The sequence below is a fragment of the Calidris pugnax genome, unplaced genomic scaffold, assembly GCF_001431845.1.
Source record: "Calidris pugnax isolate Ruff unplaced genomic scaffold, ASM143184v1 scaffold157, whole genome shotgun sequence".
In the NCBI taxonomy this organism is placed as follows: Eukaryota; Metazoa; Chordata; class Aves; order Charadriiformes; family Scolopacidae; genus Calidris; species Calidris pugnax.
The window spans coordinates 3,269,494-3,288,241 of record NW_015090992.1 but is presented as its reverse complement, the minus strand read 5'-3'; the positions used below and the strand labels follow the sequence as shown (position 1 = coordinate 3,288,241).

The window sequence follows — 18,748 nt, the reverse complement described above, 5'->3', positions numbered from 1 at the left end:
GTTTACAGTACAAACTGTAATTCATTCCTAGTGTTGGCATCTTTTTTTATGATCTGATGAAAAGCTTTTTATTTGACTAAATAGTCCCTCTAATTGAAAGCAATTACTACACACAATATTTATTTGGGTTCCGTACACTCCTGGTAGGCTGCAAAAATAAAATACCATTGAGATGATAGAGTACACTTCCCATCCTTAGACTTTGTCATGCAAGTTTGAAAATCTTGACCCAGCCTTAGAGAGAATGTATGATGAGTTAATATTTCCTCAGTAAGGCACACCTAAGAAACAAAATATAGGTATACACAGAACAATTTCTCCCAGCTGCTTGCTTTGGGATTTCGCAGAACGCTACTTCCAGAGATTGGACTACAGAAAACGTTCATTACCTGCAGATGTTGGAATGGTTGTGTTACTAATATGCCCATGTTCTGACAACTTTTCAGACTGAAGACTTGCATATGATTTTCTGTTTTGTATGAACAACATATGAACTTGGAAGTTCAGTCTAAACTAAACAGATGAGAACTCACAAGCAATATTGTAAGTTAAGTTTCAGGAAAATTCTTGTAAAACAGTATCACTGATGTCCACACATTCTAATTTGAGGCACTGTGGGGAAAAGATCTCTTCTGATTTTTCAGAGTGATAAACTTACTTAGGTGTATACAATTAGCTTAAACAGTAACACATGGCCATTTTTTGAGCAAATTCCCTGTTGAGGGATGCATAAACAACATATTTGCATAAGCGAATAGCCAGATAGTTTTCTACTAGGTCACATGCATGAATACCTGATTTGTGTATGCACAATGACTGTAGGCATACTAAATGAATGCTAATGTATGAGTTCAATTCTTCACCTCCAACTTTGAAAATACTTGAACCTGGCAACAATTTTAATCATGACTTTTACCCTAACTTGAACGGTTTTAGCAGTGTAATCTGCATGTGAATTCAGCTCCTCGCAGCCCACCCATGCTCCAGAAATTTAATTTCTTACTCTCCAGTGTTCATACTTAATTAAAATATTGTCACCCGTACCGTTTTCTTCTTTCCTCCTGAAGTTTTCAATATTAATGACAATTAAGGTCTGTCTTAATTACAACTCAGTAAATTTGGATTCCATTTCAGTGGCAAGGTTTTGGTAGCAGGAGGGCAGCAGGGGCAGACTCTGTGAGGAAGGGCCAAGCCTGCATCTGCTAGACACTATCAGTTCCAGCAGACTGCAAAGTGGACACACTCCTGGTCAAAGCTGAGCCTATCAGTCATGTTGACAGTTGTGACTTTATGATAACATATTTAAGAAAGTGTAAAAACTACTCCAAAAGAGCCATGAGAGAGATGAGTGAGAAAATGTGAGAGGAACAGACCTGTAGATACCAAGGTCAGTGAAGAAGGAGCAGGTGGAGATGTTCCAAGTTCCAGAGAAGAGATCACCCTGCAGCCCCTGGAGAAGACCATGGTGAGGCAGGCTGTCCCCCTGCAGCCTACAGAGGTCCATGATGGAACACATATCCACCTGAGCCCACAGAGGACCCCACACCAGAGCAGGTGGATGCCTGAAGGAGGCTATGACCCTGTGGGAAGCCTGTGCTGGAGCAGACTCCTGGCAGGGGCTGCATTCTGTGTTTTGCCCATAACTGTAGTTGGCAAGTGATCTCCCTGTGTTTACCTCAACCTATGGGTTTTTTCATCTTATTTTCTCCCCCTGACCTGCTGAGGAGAGGAAGTGAGAAAGTGCCTGGTTGAACATCTGGCATTCATCCAAGACCAACCCATGGAACCAATGTAAATCAGCTTTGAAGCAACTACCACCTCTGGAGAAACTCCAGAGGTGTTTCTTCCAACTGTATGAAGCAGCAGTGGAACTAACAGAATCATAGAGCAGAAAAAATGTCCAAAATGCAAAGAGAAGTCTAACATGCTCACCTGCTTTGCTAGGGGAAAACTACAACAGGAAAATAATAGTAGGATTAACATTCTAATTTCACAGAATCAGTTATAATGAACCATTACTTGGTCTTCCAACTGCAAATGCGGTTACTACTGTGATAGACTTGCAACACAAAAAAGACTACAGAGAATGTCCAAAGTTCACATTAGAGCCTAAGTAAGTGTATCTCCACAAAGTCTATAGCCAGAATTTCTAACACTGTCATGCATGCATCTGAATATATTTTTGTGCATACTGGAATGATGCATAAAGATGCCCATATAAACTCCACATTTACAATATAAAATATCAAGTTCCAGTTAAGCCCTAATGTAAAATTAGTTCCACAGCAATAGAGTAGATCATTCTTAAAAAATACTTCTTTGATCTTTCATTTGCTGAACATACCTCATTAAAGAGAGGAACCAAAAATACTGTATTAATACTAAAAATGTGTTACTGTTTATGACGAATGGCTATTTGATATGAGGACTAGCATTATCTTATTGTAGTCTGCTGCTAAGGAGTCTTTGCAATTTAATTGCAGCTGCCCATGAAGTAAAGGAGTTGTCAAGGTCACCAATAGTGTCAGACCCTAGCTTGAAGTTTCTGAAAACATCATTGGAATCTCATCTGAATGACTGAAATATAAATAGTTGAATAAAATGTTGTTGTTCAATGTTCATCATACATAAAGTCTTATGTATTATTATTTACCACGTCTTATAGCCTCGATCTCAATATTCACAATTGAGACAGATGAGTAATAATATTCATAACATATATATTTCCCTGATTTCATAGGTTTCAACCAAAGAATTTGCATTGCAGTATTAATAATTACATTATTAGTATTTTTTCTACTTTTTGCAGAAAGTTATTTTCACTCACAAAACCTCCTGAATACAGAATTTGCTACAAGACACATGAAATTCACTTGTCAATCTACAGAGGTTACACACATTGCATAGCAAAAGGTTGGAAACCAAAAGGAATTACTCAAATAGCTTGGCAGTTCTGTTGACACAAGGATCTGCTTCATTTTGAGTTTGGTTTGTGGGTTTTTTTAAACTTTTCCATTTATCTATTTCTGTGAAGAGACGAACATTCAGAAAGGCTTACAGATTTCAGAAATACTTGAAAAATATTAAAAGGAGGCTTATATTCAGGGCACTGATTGTTAGCCTGATCAAGACTGAATATTTTCTTTTGAGCTGCACTTGTTTTGTGGCAGGGAAAGACTTTACTAAAAAAGTCACAGTGTTACAGGACTTTAGCTCCTCTTTTCGGCAATAGAATACTTGTGTTGGCATGCTCAGGACCCCCTTAAGCCTTTCTCCCTCCATATTTTTCATGGCTTTGTCTCATCTTTTTGTAATATTCTCTATAATGAAACAGTTTAGGTAACTTTCCCTGGGAGCTCATTTATTTTTATTAGTGAGCGTGTTGGTGTTAGGTACATTCAGCTTCCTTTGTTGGCCTGCTGAACTTGCTAGAGATTTGAAATGTAATGATTGATAAGGTGATAAAATGACAAATAGAAGGATAAAACCTGAGAGATAAAATCTGAGTAAGAGAAATAAATTTCAGAAGTGACTTTGTTTTTAATTGAAACATAAATTTGAGGAACAGGATTATGAGATTTCATTTCAAGAAATGTGTATAGGGGTGAGTTTTAAGAGGCACAAGCGCTGGAAATTGACCCATTCTGGGCTGATATGGCCCATTGTGCAAAGCTGTATTTAAGTAATCTACATGCAGTAAAGGCCCAATTAGGTTGATAGTCTATAGCAAAAAGCTGAGGAATGGCAAGTTCCAGTATGCATCATTGTGGTTAAAGCAAGCACCACCTTATCCATTCCTTTTCATATTAACAAATAATGCTTATCAAGAAATTTGAAATTTGTGTTTGTCTGCCCATCAGTTGGGTGGGTCCCTCAACAGGTCAGACAAGATTGGGTCTAAGCTGTCTTTCAAGCTCTCAGGAAGACTGGGCTAAAGCAGCATCACCTAATCTGCCTACTTTACACTCTTAATGCCCACACTTCACAACAGTCAGGGGCAACTGGTGTGAGGAGACAATCTCCATGGGGCCTGTGCAGAGATAACTCTTGACTTTTTTGTCCGTATTCAACAGTGTGGAGATGGGGATAGTCTTCTTCCTTGGTCAACACTCACTTTCCTGAGACTGAGAAGTCCTTCCTTACTCTTCCATTTTCATTTATTGACTTTATGGAAGGTATTAAGGTACCTTTCTCTTGCTATTACTCCTCCTCTTTCTGGCCTTTTTCACACACTTCTATGTCAGCATATTCACCTATTCCCAGTTGGCAAGGATGCCAGAGAGAGCACTTTTCACAATCCATTTGCTCACATCATATGCTATCAGAAGCAGAAAATCCTGCTAAAGGACTGAAATAGGGAAGAGGAGGAGAAGACAACAAAGAAGAAGAAATCATCCTCCATTTTTCCACTGAACCAGAAAAGCGTAAGTCCTGTTTCCACAGTGTTTACACAGGAGAAGCAACACCTTCTTTTTCTCAGAGGTCTATTGAAGACTCTTGCCCAGACTTACATATTTAACCAGATTTTCCCTATCAGACTTAAAAAAAAAATCTAATAAAATTAATCACCTGACCTCAAATGAAAAGGGAAAAAGATTTATAGAAGCACATTCACTTTCAGAAAGTGCTGAGCATTGTATGACTAAGAACTCAAAAATCTAAAGATGTGGGTTACAGTTTCTAGTTCATGAGACTAACAATATAATGAGAAATAAAAATAAACATTGCATTGGATTTTAGGTTCATCTTATTTGCATTCTTATTCATAAGGCTTAATCTTTTAAGTACCTTTTTCTACCCAGCAAATCACAGAACACCTTGAAGAAAAATGAGCCTTATATTTTCAAGTATTTACAAGGTTTAAGAACCTTGTATTCCAAGACACTAGTGTCTAAATGAAATGAAGAAATCACAAGTTACTTAATAGAATAATTAAAAATACTTTAATTTCAAAAGAAGGAAGATGTGTGGAGAGGAATAAATCAAAGAGAATCAAAGTTGTAGTAACAGTACCCAGTGTCCTGTCTACATTCAATATATTATCAGGAAATCACATAAGCAGTCAAAAACTTGACCAACTCATCCATGAACTCCCAGACATGCTCACTTCTAACTTCATATTGGAAATATACTACTATAAACAGCATTGGATTGACTTGGATTTATCAGTCTATTGTAAATCCCTAATAACTCTGAAAAAAGGACATGGTATTAATATCAGTAACTTAAAGACTCTGGATGTAAAACGTATATTTTTCTTCAGGCCTTTCCAAAAAGCACAGGGTAGTTAGTTAGTTTGCATATCACATTTGGCTTAGTTGTGAATGGTAAATGCAAAGCTTTAATTATCCAAACTCCTCACCTTTTGGAATGTTTTTCATATTTCTTTAGTTCTTATGGAAATATTGTAAGTTTACCATACGTATTAGTATTATATTTAATTTTCTGTTATGCAGGAAATTTAAAAGGTATACAATGTTTGTTGAAAACAGGATAAGATATTCTGAGTTAGGCTTGGTGGGATAATTTTACAACAAAGAGACTAAAAACAGCATAGAAACTTCCTAAGATTTTACCTCTATACACTGGCAATTAGTGCTATTAAACCAAAGTAAAGCTATAGAAAGCAACTTTTCCCTGCAAAAAGTCCCCACAAAACAGTAGACCTGTAAAAAACAGTTCCTTATTTTTACTGTTTGAAGAGTTAATTTAAGCATCCATTCACTGAAAACAGTGTCTTACAAAAATATCTGAGTTGTACGTTAGGCGGCTATGGTTGCCCTGTTCTCCCTCCAGCCTCTAGAAGATCACTGAGCTTTTGTAGGATACCAAATGCATAGTACCACTATGCAAAAGTTGAGGGGGAAATAAGAAGATCTTGATTTGTCAGGTAACATTTTGCCACTGTTTTTTGCAGTTTCTTTCAAGATCACAGCCAAAAAAACCCCCCAACAAGCCAACAAAAAAACTCCACAAAAACAAACAAACAAAAACCCCATTGTCCTAAGGATGGAGTTTGGAGGGCAAAGGTTTTTGGAAGTTATGACAGCCATTCAATTAGCAAACATTTTTCATTGGCTAGCAATTCAAGTTAAGACTCTTGTGAAACGATTCATCCCACAAGGTCTTTGTAAAGCTCCCTATTGTTTGTCCATTTATTCAGCCAAAAGAGCAGCATGGAGAGCTACACAGTTGAAAACGTGGTTTATCCTTTGATGTCAACAGTGAAATGTGAACCCTTACTGAGATGGCAAATGTAATGATGTTTTAAATACACTTAGCTTTTACAGTACACACCACAAAAGTTTTCCATAAATGAGGGACAGCATAAAGAAAAAGTTATACTTTCTGAAAGGTAAAATAAGAATTTTATAGTTTTTTTGCATCTTCTGTTCCATGTTCTGCATACTCCCAAAGTTTAGAAGTGTAATGATCAGTGTTATCATAGACTCACTTCTTTTTAATGGCTGACCCTTCAATTAAATACTACAATTTCTTTTAAAAATGGATAAAAATATGGTTCTTAAGAAGATAAAGGTTAGAGAAGCATAAACAATCGTAACTCTACATGAGCACCATCAGAATAAAACTACCATGAGAAATATAAGTGTATGAGAAAAATATTTTATCAGGCTGTAGGTTTCTATAGGAAAGCAACATGAAGCTAGAAGCACAATCCAGTATAGGATGCCATTTTAAATATATTTTTTTTTTATTACCATACATCAGCATTAAAATTCCCCAATTCTGTATCTCGAAGTTGAGTAACAACATTGTGGTTTTGAAACTGTTAGTGATCTTATCTCAGACATTGGTTCACTCTCTTTTCTTTTCTCAGTTTTTAAATATTAAAAAGCAGAGCTAGTGAAATATTTAAAACAGACCTAGTCCTTACATAACTAGTTTTGAATGCATAGCACAATTCAGTTGCAGAACTAAATAGAAAATAAAATGTACTTTTCCCACCCTTTAAAAATAAATTATTTTGTTGCAAGTATTTTTTGGAAACAGGCGGAGCACAATAGTAGGGCAGCTTTGTCAGATACACCTGACCTGCACCTATCTGAGTATACTCCAAAACCAAAAACCTGGGAAAATTAAGGGAAAGACAGCTTTTCTGCACTTATGTCTAAACTGACTTTTACCAACGAGATTGTATCTGGAAGTTGCACAGCCAAGATTTCAAGGCACAGTGTCACCTGAACTTTGCACCACTGTTTCCTGGCCCAAACTGTATATTTGTATGGTTCAGCTGGCATAATCTTGGAATTTGTGCACCCACATCTACTGCTGTACTAGACATAGCCTGAGACAGTTTCTTATATAGTCTTGGTCAATAAAATATGACACCTTGTATTACCAAGCCAGAAATGAATATATGAATATGATCAACCTTAACCAGCCATAAGCATGAGGCTTACATACTCACAAATTGTCTCAATTCAAGAGTGCCATATTGCTGCAGAGTTTCTAGGATTTTGGCTTGAAAAGAGAACAGCTACAGCAACATACAGGAAAAAAAAGAAACAAACCAAAACTCTTTACCCTCTCCTCCCTCTCTTGTGAAACATCCATCAAAATCAGGCAAGATAGATCCATTTTTGGTTGAAACTGTCCATACCACATTGCGTTATGTTAGACTGATTGGTTTCTATGGATTGCTCTGAGGAATGAGGTAGTTGTTTAGACACCAAAACAGGAGTGTTAGTTGAAGATGAAAGGGAATTTTCAAGATCTAATAATAAAACAAAATATTATGCTAAAATAACTATGAAATAAACATAAACTCAGGCCTAAACTTCATGCAGGTAACAGTCTTTTAATATAATAACTTACATAGTGGTCACCAAATTTATGTGCTAGCCTGATTATTTACATTTTTTCTATTGCTTTCATACTGGTACAATGCTACTGGGTGTACTAAAGATTCTTATTAACACAATATAACGGAAATAAGCCAGTCTCCTTTTGCCAAAAACATGTTTTTGGTAAGGAAAACAACTTACTGCACAAAATAAAGTGCTGTTTAGAACTGAAATTGCAATGGTCATTTGCATTTGTGCTTCTGGAATACAGATTTTTTTTGGCAGTTAGGTAGGACTGTGCAACTGATCTAGACTAATACACTGAAACAAGCATCTGCTTTAACACAATTTAGTACAATGTTTTTTGTGTTTCCCTTCTGTTTGGAGATACATGACTAAAATTTTATAATAACATGATCTTTGCCATATTATGTAGTAGAGAATTTTTGTTTCAGGGAACAACTACTACTCTGAGATGATGATTAAGAGGAAACTGTTAGAAAGTATCAGTAATACATGATTCTATAAACACATGCAGTTGAAATAAGCCTGGAAACTGTAAATAAATTGATTTCAGAAGACGTACCGGTTTAATGCTTTTAAAAGTCCAATACTTCCTCTTTAGCGTAGAAATGTTTTTGCCACTTGGTGAAGTCAAAATAGAGCACTTGATCATGGTAATCCCAACCTGTCATGGACCACAGCATCTCTCATGGCACCACACTCAGAAACAAACCTGGAAAACAAAGATATTTCTACATTTGTATTGAAATATACTCCACCTAGGATGTGGAAAAATCAGCAATTGATGAATACATTATAAGGAGTGAGTACACAGCCATAAATAACACCCAGTAAACTTCAAGACCAGAGACTGTGAAGCTCATGTTCCAGAGAACCTGTTTTTGCTGAGTATATGCAGCCCTGTTTTACTTGTTGACCCACTAAAACTGTGAGGATTAAAAAACATTATTTATCTTTTTAAAAAATGCAGCATACGTAAACCAGTAAACCTTTTTTTCCATATGAATCTCAAAATAAAAATCATATTCTGAACCAAAGAGAATCTTTCCTGAGAAAGGTCATGGAAGGGATTCAGTAAAATTATGGTCACTTGTTCCATGAGAACTTTGCTGAGTAACATCTCTTACAGTATCTTTAACAGAAAATATAACCTGTAAATGGATGTAGCGCAAACCCACACCAATCATGTGCTCTTCTTTTTACTAAGAAAGGCATGTATACAAGCAAAGTATTCCCAAGTGAACTGGTGGATGGAGTTGCCAAGCCACTATCCATCATATCTGAGAAGTCGTACCAGTCCAGTGAAGTTCTTGCCAACCAGAGAAGTGGAAATTTAATCCCCATTTTCAAGAAGGGAACTGCAGGCTGGTCAGCCTCACCTCTGTGACTGGCAAGATCATGAAGCAGATACCCCTGGAAAATCTGCTAAGGCACAAGGAAAATAAGGAGGCGATTATTGACAGCCCTTCACTAAGGGCAAATCATGCCTGACAAATTTGGTGGCCTTCTTCAGTAGTGCTACAGCATTGGTGTGGTGGATAAAGGAAGAGAAACTGATACCATCTACCTGAAGTTGTGTAAAACATTTGACACTGTCCTGCATGATTCCCTTGTTTCTAAATTGGAGAGATACAGGTTTGATAGGTGGACCACTCAGTGGATAAAGAGTTGGCTGCATGGTTGTCCTTGCAGTCAATGGCTCAATGCCCAAGGGGCAAGCAGTGCCAAGTGGAATTCATCAGTGGTTGGTACTGGGAGACCAGTGCCGTTTAACAACATTGTGGGTGACATGGACAATGGGATTGAGTGCACCCTCAGCAAGTTTGCTGATGACACCAAGCTGTGGAGTGCAGTCAGTGTACTGGAGAGAAGGGATGCCATCCAGAGGGACCTGGACAGACTTGAGAGATAGGCGTATGTAAACCTCATGAAGTTCAACAGGGCCAAGTTCAAGTTCCTGCACATGGGTTGAGGCCATACCAAGCACAAACATAGGCTGAGATTTAGAGCAGCACTGCGCAGGGGAACTTGGGGTTTTGGTTGCTGACAAGCTCAACATAAGCCAGGAACTTATGTTTGCAGCACAGAAAGCCAACTGTATCCTGGGCTACATCAAAAGAAGCATGGCCAGCAGGTCCCCTTACTCTGCTGAGACTCGACCTGGAGTATTGTATCCAATTGCAGCCCAGGATATAGTTGGCTTTCTGTGCTGCAAACATGCTGGCTCACGTTGAGCTTGTCAGTAACCAACATCCCCAAGAACCTTTCCTCAGGAGAGCAAGTCTGCTCTCAATACATTCTCTGCCTATCCTGTATTTGTGCTTGGTATTGGCCCAACCCATGTGCAGGACCTTACATGGACTAGATGCTCACAAAGAGCACTAACACTTCATTTGTTCACTTCAGTAACTCAAGCACATCACAGTCAGTGACCCACTGCAATGCTGTACAAAAATACATAGGCCAACTGAGAAGTTTCTGGCTCAGTAAGTCATTTACTGTACCGAGAAATCTGAATATAGCAATTGGAGTTGCAGAGGTGGTGGCCAGGTTCAACCAACACGGAACCACATCCTGCCCCAGCAGCAAATCCCACCATTGTGCTGTGGGCTCATCCTCCACTGACAGCAACTAACTTTCAAAGCCACCTTAAGAATTTTATGGCTCTTCAAAGAAAGCTTCAAGTTTTCTACCACTTTTAGTTAGAGCACACAGAGTACACTAGGTTCTCAAGATTTTAATCATATAAGCTTTGTGAATTTATTAACAAGACAGCAGAGAGCATGAGAAAAAGAATTAGAATATTTGCAATCTTTTTTCTACTTCTGTCCAAATTATGGACATTACATGCCAAGAGACTCAAAGAGCTCAGCATTATCATGTTACAGTAGCTCTTATGCTCTTAAATCAGAGGTTAAAAACTTAAATCAAAATCGAAGTGCTAGGTGCTGTAAAAGTTTTGGGGAAAAAACATTTATGAAGGGAAAACTGTGCTTGACAACTTGATAGCATTCCATGATGAGATGATGAGCTTGGTGGATAAAGGAGAGCACTGGATGTTGTTTATCTCAACTTTGGTAAGGTTTTAATTAACTTTAGTATGTTTTCCATAGTATTCTCACATACAAACTGATGAAGAACAGGTTAGATAAGCACATACTGAGATGAACTGAAAATTCTCTTAAGTGCTGTCCTCAAAGGGTTGTGATCAGTGGCCCAAAGTGCAGGAGGAGGCCATTCAGTATTGGTTCACCTCAGGGATGGGTACTTGGATCAACATTGTTTAAATAATTTATGAAAACCTAGACAACGGAAAGAGTGCACCCTCAGTAATTTGATGATACAAAAGAGGAAGGAGTGGTTAATACATCAAATGAATATGCTGCCATTTAGAGCGTTCTCAACAGGCTGGAGTAATGGGTCAACATGGGCCTCATGAAGTTCAACAAAGGGAAATGCAAACCCCTGCAACTGGAGAGGAATGACACACATTCCCAGAGCCAGTATATGGTGTGGGCCTGACTGGCTGGAAAGCAGCTCTGCAGAGAAGAACCTGGAGTTCCTGGGAGACAAGCTGACCATAAACCACCACAGTGTCCATGCAGCAAAGAAGGGGAGTTGCATTAGAAGGGGTGTTGCCTGCAGATTGAGGGAGCTGATCCTTTGCCTGTGCTCAGATCTGGTGAGACATATCTGGAGTGCTGGGCCCAACTATGCCCTCTCCAGTACAGGAGAGACATGGACGTACCAGAGGAACAGGGCCAAAAAGTTGATGGACTGGAGTGTCTCTTATATGAGGAGCGGCTGACAGAGGAGAAAAAAAGACTGAGGGAGATCTTATCAATGTGTATAAATACATATCAGGAAGGACTGAAGGTAGAGTTAAACTCTTTCCAGTGGTGCCCAGTGGTAAGGCAAAAGGCAACAACCACAAACTGAAATACATTAAATTCTATTTGAATAATAGAAAACAATTTTTACTGTGAGGTTGGTTGAACACTGGAGCAGGTTGCTCAGGAGACTGTAGAGTCTCCATCTTTGGGGTCACAACAACCCCAGGAAATGCTTCAAGCTTGGGGAAAAGTGACTAGAGAGTTGTCTGGCAGAAAAGGAGACCAGGGGGTTTGATCGACTGTCAGCTGGACATGGGCCTGTGGTGTGCCCAGGTGGCCAAGAAGGCCACCAGCATCCTGGCCTGTTTCAGGAACAGCATGGTAAGTAGGACTCAGGAGGTGATTCGCCCTATGTACTTGGCACTGGTGAGGCCCCACCTCAAGTACTGTGTCCAGTTTTGAGCCCCTTACCACAAAAAAGACCTCAAGGTGCTGGAATGAGTCCAGAGAAATGCAACAAAGCTGGTGAGAAGTCTGGAGAGTAAGTCTTATGAGGAGAGGCTGAGGGAGCTGGGGTTGTCCAGCCCAGAGAAAAAGAGGCTGAGGGGAGACTTTATTGCTCTCTCCAACTACCTGAAAAGAGGTTGTAGCAAGGCATGTGTTAGTCTCTTCTCCCAAGTAACGAGCGATAGGACAAAAGGAAATGGCCTCAAGTTGCACCAGGGAAGGTTCAGATTGGATATTTGGAAGAGTTTTTACACTGAAAGGGTTATTAAGCATTGGAATGGGCTTTCCAGGGAAGTGGTGGCATTGTCATCCCTGGAGGCATTTAAAAAACTGGCAGATGTAGTGCTCACGATTAGCAATACAGTTTAGCAATGGGTTTTGTCAGTGTTAGGTCAATGGTTGGACACAATGATCCAAAAGAGATCCAAAAGATCTCTCCCAACCTAGACAATTCTACGATTCTGTGATATTCAAAACCTGACTGTACATGGTCCTATGTAACCTACTTTAGCTCATCCTGCTTTGAAGACAGGCATTGAACTAGACTATCTCCAGAGATACCTGCCATCCTCAAACATTCTGTGATTCTGTGAAATCCTATAAAATGTTGACAAAATGAAAAAAAAATCAGCAACAGCTTTTGCTTACTTAACAGTACCTTGAGACATATCAGTGTAATCTGTTTTATAATAGCATATTGTTTTACAGCAGTAGAAGAAAGCTTGTTTTGTCTCTACTCTGCTAACACAGGATTTTTAGTGCAATAATATTAGCTGTGACTTTTGAAGTCACAGATATTCAGCAAAACTGGCATTCAAATAAAGAATCTTCACAAGAACATGCCACTATACCTAACCCCCCAAACCCTATTTAAGTAGACAGGTTTAATATTTAACATCAATTTCATTCTCTACTTGTTCCTCTTTACCATTCCTACAGTTCAATTTTTGAAAGTGAACTGAGGTAATAACACTGGAGAGACAGTAAAGCTAAAATCTCAAGAATACTTTTAAAAGCACAGTCCCACAGAACAAATACCTAACAGTGTGCTACTTAATGGAAACTAGTAAAGCAAAACAAAGCATTCACAACAAGCCTACAACTTCTGTTGCATTTCCAACATTGTGAAAACAAAATCCATAAATGAAAGCTTTGATTTTCATTCTCTTTGTTCAGATATGTAAGACTAAATCAGAACCCAATTTCCACATATTAAGAGACTTCATGATATTACTGGTGACAGCAGTCTGCCCTGTCTCTGCTCCTTGGGAGTTTAGACTCTGTGATAGCCTGAAATCCTGCTCAGGTTTGAAAATTACGCTGCTAATTGCAGTATTAACATTTTGACAGTCTTGTTTTGCAATGTCATCACTATGCCTAGGTCTCAAAGAAGAAAGAAATGAGGTATATGTGGAACTGCTTTTTCGTTCTGTATAATCTGTGGGGAGATACTCATCACCCCCCTCTGTTATTTATATTTTTTTCAGAAATGTTAATGGAAAAAGAGAACAGCAGAAGAGGATTTTCTAGCTGTACCACACCATATACACTGACCCAAGGTTTTACCATTTAGATCAAGAGTACAGGCAAAGGATGGGGAAAGAGCTAGCGGAGGGAAAAGAATACAAATGCAATGAATGTAGTATCAGTTCTGATGATTTGTTTTAAATGTTGGTACATTTTCAGTCCTTTCAGTGGGTTTTTGACAGAGGTGATTCCAGAGGTAGCAACAAAACAAGAAGAAAGTGAGAAGGTGCTAGAACAGAGGGTGGGAACTTTCAGAAAAGAAAGTGGTGTGATGGTGCCGTGTAAATCTCTCCTTATAGGTTTAGAGAAATTTTGAAGCTAAGATGAAGGGTGAAACAAAATAGAGCATTGAACTGATACGTATTCAGGGGTGGTTATAGTATATGTGTCTCTTAGATCAGTTCCTAACACCAAATGCAAAAGCAATAAGCTACAAGTATCAATTGCTTTAGCAGCATCATTTGCTTTTGGAGTCCTTGTTACTGGTTTGGAAGACTGATAGCAGCTAACTGTTTTGTGGCAAAATAGGTAGCCCTGAGAGTAACATGGCTGTTCCTTCTGTTCTGTCCTCCTGCCAACTAAACATGTTCATCAAATCCAAAATTACAAGAAGAGTCACCAACATAAGAACTGTCCTGAAACCATTGAAATCACACATTTAACAGTTATCAGAAGTTAATCTGAAGTTAAGAGTAGCATGCCAACTAGCTGGAATTAATTAGGTAGAGGGGGGACAGGAATTTTTCTTTTCCAACTAGCATTGTTGCATGAAAAGTGTTATGGCTGGCTGACTTGGCTGTTCTTACTGCTGATTGGTTCACTGCCTGTCAGTGGAATGTAATTAGACATTTTTACAATCACTGATGTGGGGTGTGTGAGAGCAGCCATCAATTGCTCTGAGTACTAGCAGCAAATCTGGTGGGTCATGAACGACACTTATTACCCATATGTGTGCAACTCTTTTGCTTCATGTCACAGCTGTGGCACATCCCAGTCGCACTGGAGCCACTGCATGAACAAAAGTTCTAAACACGGACATTTATTATTTCTGATGATAATGAGTCTACCAGAAGACACCTGGTAACATACATGTAAAGAATAGAGGAGACCTTTGCCAATAAATCTATCATGGGCTGGGGAGGGTGTGGACTCCTCAAAAGCCTTTTCAGGCCTTGATGAGTGGAAGCATGTGAGCAGGCATACCTGCAGGATAACAGGGAAATATAACAAATACCGAAAAAGTTACTGATTAGTTCTCCAGCTGCATGAATGCATGCCTTCTAACCTCTGTAGCCTCTCACTCACAGTGCAAAAGAAGCCACAAACAAGAATGCAGAGCACCAGCAACTATAAAATCAAGCACTAAAAATGGAGAGGAAATTTTTTATTTCAAAAAAACCCTGAATTTTTATTTGCTAATTCCTCAGTGTCTAAAATTCCGTTCCTTCTCTTTCTTCTCTTTTCTTTTTTTTTTTTTCTTTTCCTTTCCAAAGTCTTGGATCTAGAGCCTCATTTTATATAAAATGGAAAGATTAAGTTCGAAAATAATGAGTTGTAAGAACTTGAGCTTTGATACACGGTCAAAACTAAGGTTCAATAAAGACTTAATAAAATCATGCAGTGATTGCACTATGTTTTACTTCTTCAGATTACATGACTTAATAGTGGAAGTCACAGAACAAAACTTATCACTCAATGAATCAGTTAAATCTGTTCTATCCATTTAAGAATAGTGAGATATATGACCTGTGATCAACTTGCCATGATAGACAAAACAAACACAATATACTTCCCAGCTCTTCCATGTAGAAAAAAAAGTCCTAACATTTGTAAACCTAAGAATAAAATCCCTTTTTTTTTTTTTTTTTTTTTTTTTTTTTTTTTTTTTTTTTTTTTTAGAGGTCATTCCGGTCGTGCCTCTAGGAAAGAAGAGCTGCTGGGATATACTCCCTCTGAGTAAGAGGTCTAATTTGGAAATACTTGAAACCCTTTTTCTTTTTTTTTTTTTTTTTTTTTTTTTTTTTTTTTTTTTTTTTTTTTAGTTTTGTGTAATATAACTGCAATCAGTAATATAAGACATATTCAGATCAAGTTGTTTTACTATGGGCAGTATAAACAACATACCTTAAGACTTAGTGGGTCCCAGTCCTGGAGATGATCACTGTACCTTTGAAAATAAAATTCACCTGTTAAAACTTTTGCAAGTAATTTAGCTTAGGATAAAAATTCCTGGTTTCTGAAATCGTTTACTTATCATAGTTTTCAAGCTTCCTTAGTACCAAGCAGAATGGTTCTTTCTGATTTAAATCTACCTTCAAGAGATGAGTGTAATTTGTTCAGTCCCTCAGTTCCCCTTTTGAGTTTCCAAGGAGAAGGTCCACTGTAATATGCAGTCCACCCCACTCCAGCATCCCAACCTGGATTTCAGCTCATTTTGGGTTACAAAGCTCAGCAAGAAACCTTTATAAAGCAACTATTTTATGAAGAGGGAATCAGCAATATTTTGTACTCCCTCTGCAGCACTGCTTAATGTAGCAGCAGTTAACCAGCAAACTGTTCAAAAATAAATACCAATCTTACAGATAACAGAAAATAACATACCTAGCACCAATCTCTTACTCAGCTTTTTTGGAATGAAGAGGAATATAACGAGTGGACTTCTTCTTGTTCACCAATACTGGTGTCAGCACATTGGACAAAGCACTATAGACAGAGCATTGGGAGCAGTTTATTTTGGACAGGAACACTTTGTAATTTCTTTCCCCTTTCTAACTTCTGTTATTTGCATGTATTGTGTGAATGACGTCATACTTGCTCATACTCTGTTGTGGAAGAATCTCTGGAGTAGATCCTTAGAATGATTTCAGAAAAGTGATAGCAATTTGTAGTGTTTGAGGATCTTGCACCTTAAGTTCAAGACATCAAAGCCCTCTTGACAAACAGACAGTTTTCTGACTGATTAAGAAGCTGCTTACTCCTTTGGTAGCCTATTCTTGCTATCTCTTGTTCACCTTTACATATAAATTTATAAATATATGACTACATATATATAATAAGACCTATATATATGTCTATAACATTAATATATATATTTTTAAATACTGCCTGAAAATATTCATTTATTCCCCACCCCTTTGGAAATGTCTTAATTCATAATACTTTGGACTTGCTACATCCAGTTTTCTGGAAGTATGAAATTACTTGTGACCCTTGAAATATGAGAATGCTATAGTCCAAGTACTGTACTGCTATTGTACTACAGAGCTTGCCTTATTAAAATACGAATAGTAAGACCATCTTATTCATCTTAATTTTACAGGTTTAATTGCTTTATAGCAAAATGCACTGCTTACAGGGATCCTCCAATATATTACCTTTAGGTTCATGTCATTAAATAATCTCTGCAGGAACCACCACAGTGGTGTAAGAATCAAAGCAACCTTGTATCAATAGCTATTGCTTTACTGGCTAGCACAAAGAAAAGTGTATTTCCCCACCTTCAATAACTTGACTTAGAAGTACCTTATGACAGCACAAAAGGCAATCTGAGAAGCATGCATACCAAACTGGCTAGATATAGGAGGTTTGCATATTTGTACCATGTGTGATTCAAGATTAAAATTCTGTAAAATTCTAGATCCTATCTGTTGTCATTCCCAAATCCGAAATCTTCAGTATATTAGCCCCTGATACTCATAAAATTGATCTCAAAGAGAACACGTTTCCTCGGTAGCTAACTCAACAATAAATCATATATTTTTGTTTCCATAAAATGTTTATTAGAGATAAGCTCTGGTTTTCTCATATAGTGAAATTACATTTTTCTCCTTAAGTATATTCTTGCATGTACTTTTATGTCATTGTAAAAACACAGCAACTTTTGACAAACATTTTCAGTGGCATTATCCTGCACATAAGAAATTAAATTTAGACAAGTATTTTTGCAGAAAAGTCTTTCAAAACTTTAGAGGTGATATTTAGCAAAAAAACCCCAAAAACCTAAAATTTGTTGATTTGCATTAATCAGGTTGAAAGCATATCTGAAACAAATGTATTAATGTCAGAGAAGTAGATCTTCTAAGTGGAATGATTTGGGAAAACATCCTAAGAGTTGTGACGACAGAGAGAAATGTGTCTCTAACTACAACCTCATAAACAGTGAACTCAGTGTGTCATCAAACTTCTTCCAGTACTGCTGTACGTTACAGAGTCCTTATTTTAAGCCTATATTCCCAAACAGATCTTTATCAACTCTTTTGCTGATGTTTTTTCAAAAAACCCCACAACTCTTAGCTCAGGATATTATGTACAAAATGCTTTCCAAGTATTCAGAACTAACACCGTAATAGTGGCTTAGACTTCAGCTGATGTAGCACCTAATGCTAAAAATAATACTAGTTGTGTTTGTATTTAGCTGAAGTCAACGGATTAGTCAAGGTTACCAGGGACCTCACAACTCCTAGTCCTTAAACTCCCACTACTTTGTTTATAGTAATAATGGATTTTTCTTTGACACAGCCACATTGAAGTCATGGCTCTCAGCTCCAATAATCACTGATGTGAAAGTAGCAGACAACCTTCAGTGATGACTACACTACATTTCACTAAGGCACGTCACCTATTAAAATTTGCAGATATTCTGAAATATTTATTTGATTAAAGAAACCCAACTTCTATACACCTAGAACAATCTCACAATAGGATAAAACACTTCATGAACCTAATCAATTTATTTCATTTCAAGAATTAATTCACTCTGTGGCACATTCTATTCAGATGAAAACATATAAATCCTGATTTGCAAAACCAATAGACAGATACATGAATCAAGAAATTAATTATCAAGGAATTAATTTACCCCAAGGAAGTCTGCATCCCTGGATTTTCCTCCATCTGCTAATAATGACCAAATACCTCCTTGAAACAAAATTATGCCAATTATGGCATAACGAGATAGATTAATGTCGGTGGCAGAAAGAGAGGTAAAAAATCATCTTTGCTGACTCATAAAACATCTGAAGTTTTACTGTTCAGTTGGTTAAAAATTTTCCA

At 37.7% G+C, this 18,748-nt stretch overlaps 1 long non-coding RNA gene across 1 annotated transcript in view; it reads right to left on the bottom strand.

Annotated features, from left to right (window-relative positions):
- Positions 1-8,467: 8,467 nt before the first annotated feature.
- The window catches only part of LOC106895386, a 174,162-nt gene continuing 163,881 nt past the window's right edge, over positions 8,468-18,748 (bottom strand). The window contains exons 3-4 of the long non-coding RNA XR_001413412.1: positions 15,821-15,863; positions 8,468-8,541 (exon numbers count right to left, since the gene is read on the bottom strand). This is a non-coding gene — a long non-coding RNA (uncharacterized LOC106895386). The remainder of the gene's footprint in view (positions 8,542-15,820; positions 15,864-18,748) is intronic.